Here is a 6,000-nt window from a genome sequence, read left to right on the forward strand (position 1 = left end):
TATGCAAACCGGTTCAACGAATTTTGGTCCGTTTTTCACCTCTACTAGAAGTTTCCATCACTAGAGGACGTAAAAAGAAGCTCAAGGAGAGCTTTGAAAAGTTGGCAGCCCTCATACTTGAAGAAATACATCAATTGTAAATCAAGGGAGAAAAGACAAGGTTCATTGAGCCAAGTTAGGACAACAAGAATCCCAAGAATTTTTTTTAAGTTTATTGGGAGGCACGACAAGCCTGGCATTAATTTTAAATTTATTTAGTCTATATTTCAATTTGATTTGTTGTTAAACTTTGTCAAAAGATTTGATTTGTTTAGTAGTATTTTGAGGAATTTAAAATTTAAATCAAATCTGAACTAATCTAATATGAACAAATTTGATTTAAATTGATTATCATATCTTTAAGAGTTTAAATTTAAATCAAATATGATCTGATCTAATAAATTTAAATATGATTTAAATTAATAGAATTAATTTTGAAGTCATATCTTTTATTTAATTTCAAATTTTATAGTTTTGTTCTAAGAAGATTTGGCATACATTAAGGTTAAACTGTTAGGAGCATATTTAAATATATTTTATGAGACAATTTGAATACTTTTTGGATGAATGAATTTTTGTATTTCCTTTATACACATTTTTTTATGTGTATAAGTGAGGTGAGTAATTTGTTTTACTTGTTATACGAAGAAATTGAAAGATCCAGTTTATGATAACTCTTAGTGTTAATTTTTTTAATTTCATCTCTTTAGTCTGAATTCTCAGCAAGCACAAATTTTTTAAAAGTCTAATAAAAAAATCCTTCAAATATCTTTCTTATTGTTTTCACTATGTTTTTTGCTGGTCGTTTTATTTCTTATCAATTAGTTGATTATTAATCGTTACAATGATAATTAACAATATACATAAGTATTTTGTTAATTAGATTGCTACAAAATGATTAATTTAATTCAATAATTACAAAATTAAAAGACTGAATTAAACACATTTAAAATTTAGAGGCTAAATTGATATATCAGATAAAATTTATTTAAGGGCCAATTTTTAAACCTTATCTCCATACATGGTTAGAAATTAGAATGAGGTTTTGGCAAGAACAAAAATTTTTATGAGGCTATAGGTGGCGTTTGTATGGGTTTAATTTATAGTATGCTAATTATGTCAGAGATTTGGATATGCCTAGTTTATAAGATGTACGTACAATAAAAAAGATTTTCTTTTTCTTTTTTTCTTTTTTGGGCAAATTTGCTGGTAAAAGATGAGAATTCATGTAACATTTTTTTGTTTACTCTGGTTCATTTAAGTGAAAAATGTGAAAGCTAAGAAAAGGAACCAATGAAAAGAAAGGGAACCGTGCAAGCCTGGCTGGAATTCAGTGGAAGTGGCCCAATGGGCACGTGAAACTGTACCTGCAGTGGGAGCCATGCATGCACGAATAGAAATATTTCTTTACCCAAACCTTCCTTCTTTCATTATTTCTTACTTTTCTTGTTTTCTTGAAATAAAAAAATGGCAAATTCTATAATTTTGGTGTCGAAATTGCTAAATTTTTATGGTAAATTTTAAATATTAAAAAATTATTTATTTTTATATTTTTTAATTTAAATATTAGTTTTATTTTTTTTAGTAAATTAAACAAATATAGATAGACACCATAGAATGCATTTAAAAAAATATTAATAATAAATAATAAATAATAAATATATATGAACAGAACGATAAGAAAGGAATCGTTGTTGAGCTTTCCATCCGAAATAATTGGGGGCAACTGTGGGATCTAGGAATTAAATGTAGATGGGGTTCTATATATATAATTAGCTATTATTTTCGTACTTTAAAGACATATTTTGAAAGTACAATAAAAACCTTTTAAATTTTAGATGTATTTAATATATTAAAAATATAAAAAATATTTTATATTAGAAGTTAATATCTTTAAAAATATTTGATAATAAAAAAATTAATAAAAAATAATTTAAAATTTATTTTTATTAACTTTTTTAATTACAACATACACATTTATTATTTTTCTTCTCACGCTTCTTATTTTTTTCACCCTAACAAATAATAATAATTGAATAAGATATGCATTAATTGTATTAATAGTAATAATTGAAATTATATTAATATTTATAATTTTACATAAATAATATCCATAATTACTACTTATAACATTCATATTTTTTATACATATAGTGTTTATAATTGATGAATTTTTACAAATTATCTAATTTTAAGATATGTATTTTTTAAATTATCTTACATGTGTGTTAATAGATTATAATGTCAAATTATTTTAATATTTTTTAGTTGATATTCATATAATCATATGTATATTTATGTATTGATTTTAATCTGATTAGTTAAATAATAATTACATCTAATAATTTATTTCATAATTTTCTTTCATATTTTATTTTTATTTTTTATTTTTAATATATAATCTATACAAAAATATGAGTTATATAGTAAAATTATTAAAATATTTTTAATTTAACATTCATAATTTTATATGTATAATATCCATAATCCATGGATTAAAATTGATTTAATTGAAATTGATTGGTTATTATTTTTTATTTTATTTTGCAAGTTATAAACCAACAACTTTTTTATGTTTCTGATTTTCAATAAATTGAGACTAACAAATGAAAATTTTGGATTTTTTTTATAAAATGTGTTGTAGTAATTTACAAATATTTTTTAGGGTTAATGATATAAAAATATAAAACTTTTATTTGAAATAAAGATGGTATATTTGTGGATGTAAAAAACTAATAATAAGGGAGAGATTTTGGAATTTAATTCTCATAAATTTGAATTGATTTTTAGTGTAATTAAATAAAAGAAAATATTTATAAAAAAATTAATGTGTCAATTAATTAAAAAGTAATCCCCACTCTTTTATAAGTAAAAATATTATTAGTATATATTTTTATTTATTATTTACGATTTTTGATTACGTAACATTACTCAATATTTTTAATAAAAGAATAATAATTAGTATTAATTCAAATACAAAACAAATACGAGAATTAAAGGTTGTGGGTAATAAAGGTCCGAACTCAATGATGCATGGATTGGTTGCACCCATGCAGAAAATTGGTCAGTTGCTGAAGCTTTTGATCATAGAAATTAATAATTGAGAAACTTGGTTGTTTCGCACCACCAGCTAGCTAGATAGCTCGGTGTTGTCGTTTTCTGATGATAACATTCATGATGTATATCAAATTATTTCTTTGTTCATCTGAATAATTTGATCTACTCTGTCCAATGTCCACCTGATGACTTTAATATCTGCGCAAGTTCAACGGAATCTATAATGAGAAGCCAATCATGCACACTTTGTGGTGAAATTTTGAAACAATTCACATAAATTTGAACGGAGTGAGTTGTGGCATAAATGGGTGGAAATAGGTCAGGTAAGACTAGACTTTACTCTTAACAGGTCTTGATTTATTATGTAGTTAATTAGTCTGAGATTGGCCTACAGTTTATTATAGGCTTTTTTTAAAGTACTAAGCTTGATCTGTTATTCAGTCTGGTCTAGCCTAAAATCTGTTAAAAGGCCTGTTAATTTTTTTTACAAAAATTAAAATATTATTTAAAAAAAATATTTTTTTAATACATATATTTATATGTAAAGTATCATATTTAATATTTATAAAAAATTTTAAACTTTAAAGTATTTAAAATATACAAAATTATTTATAATTAAATATAATAAATTTAAAATATCTCATAATTTTGTTAATAATAAAAAATTATTTATATATATATAATTATGTATTAAAAGGTCCAGGCAGGCCTGACAGGCAAAAGATCAGGCTAATTAGTGAGCTTGGACTTGGCCTATTAACATAATAAGACTTTTATAATAGCCTGAACCTGTGCCTATTTTATCACAGGTCAGGCCAGACCAGGCCAAACACAGGCCAGGCTGCAGGCTCCTGACAGGCCGTCTGGCCTTTTTCCACCCCTAGACATAATTGACTGAGATCGAGTATTTATTTGTTTTGGTGAGGATGTATCTTATTATTTTTTACTTGACTAAGAGTATTATCTATTTATTTATTAGTAACGTATTTAGTATAAATTAAAACAGAAAAGTTCTACGTCGATGTAATTTCTTCATTAAAGCTATCCAAGTAATATCTTTCAGACGCGCCTCCTCCACTCCCTCACTCGTTTGTCATACACGCGCCTCATATAACGTAAACCTCTTGCTGCGTGATAAACCTTTGCCCAACGTAAACCTTCTGCTGCAACCTAAACCTTATTTTCTTCTCGCGTTTTCCTTCTTCTTCGTCAACGTAATAAGCTTTGTCGTTCTCCTTTGTTCGCGTTTTCTTTATTGTTCTTTTTATTCTTCTCTATTTGCGTTCTTCATTATTGATCTGCAATGAATTCAACGTAATAAGCTCCATCGTTCTTCGATCTTTGAAAGAGTTTCTTCGATCTTCTTCGATCTTTGAAAGAGTATAGATGTCGGTTAGGATTTTCACACAAAATAATTTCGTTGATAGTATAGGTCCCAACCAACAAACAATACTCAATCAGAGTTTAATTTTTGGTTGTCACAAGTCCAACTCAATAAAAGTAACCGAGAGTATTAGTCCCAAGTCGTCTTCTCAAGGAATTGCAGTGAGGTATGCATATTATTGGTTATGGTATCCAAGGGGTTGGGTTGGTAAAAATGCAAGAAATTAAATGGCAAGAAAATTAAAGTAAGCAACTAAAAAAGCAAGTAATAAAGGGAGACATTCATGGCAAGGATTGAGAATATAGGCTTTCTATCCTAGTCATCAATTACAATACAATAATTAACAAGAATTTAGCCTATTTCGTCATCTTCAACATCCGGAGAAGGTACAATGTTATCTCTAACACTCGAAGAAAGTCAAATAAGCCTAGTTAATCTCAATCCAAAAGTCCTAATCAACTTACTAATTGAATTAGCAAAAGATTAGCGTCAATGAAAATAATATTAACTAACAACTCTAGATCACCAACATAAGTTGGGTACTCATGACTCAAGATTTCCTAATTTCTCTTTCCAAGCGAAGAATGCTAAAAAATCTACTCTAACATCCAACCAAACATTTTGTCAAACACTTGGAAGGTATAAAATAAAAGCATGATAATTGCAAGAAATATAAATTCTACAACTACCCAATTGCAAGAGAATAACAATAACAACTCAAATCAATAATAAAAGAATATTAAACATCAAATTGCATTAAAGGAAATCCAAATTCAACAAAGGGTGTTCGTAAACTAAAAGAGGCATAAAAAGGAAAATTAACAAAAGTACTAAGAAGAACAAATGTATAAAAACAAGAAATCATAAAGAAAACTAGATGAGAACAAGAAATTAAGCCTAGATCTAAGATGCAATTAACCTAAAACCCTAATTCTAGAAAGAAGAGAGAGCTTCTCTCTCTAAAAACTAACCTACATGATACTAACCTAAAACTGATTGCTCCCCCTTTGTCCAATCTTGAATTCTGCATCAAATAGCCTCAGGAATGAGTTGAATTTGGGAATGGGAAGCTCAGAAATTGCCCCCAGCAAATTCACTTTAATGAGGTCACGTGATCAGCGTCACACATGCGCGTCGCTCTAAGCACTCCAAATCCTTGTTTTTTCTATGAGTTCTCCACTTTGCATGCTTTTCTCTTCACTTCTTCCATCCAATACTTGCCTTATGAACCTGAAATCACTCAACAAACATATCAGGGCATCGAATGGAATTAAAATAAATTAAATTTGGCTATTTTAAGGTCTAAAAAGCATGTTTTTACTCTTAAGCACAAACTTAGGGAGAATTACAAAATCATGCTATTTCATTAAATAAATGTGAGATAAGTTGATAAAATCTCCCAAATTAAGCACAAGATAAACCACAAAATTGGGGTTTATCAATCTTCACTTCTGAATCAAAACAATGAATGATTCAACTTCAAATAAGTTGAATAAGAACGATTTGGTTTATCCTTCTGA

Source organism: Arachis ipaensis, chromosome B3 (genome assembly GCF_059453495.1).
Source record: "Arachis ipaensis isolate K30076 ecotype BB chromosome B3, ASM5945349v1, whole genome shotgun sequence".
In the NCBI taxonomy this organism is placed as follows: domain Eukaryota; kingdom Viridiplantae; phylum Streptophyta; class Magnoliopsida; order Fabales; family Fabaceae; genus Arachis; species Arachis ipaensis.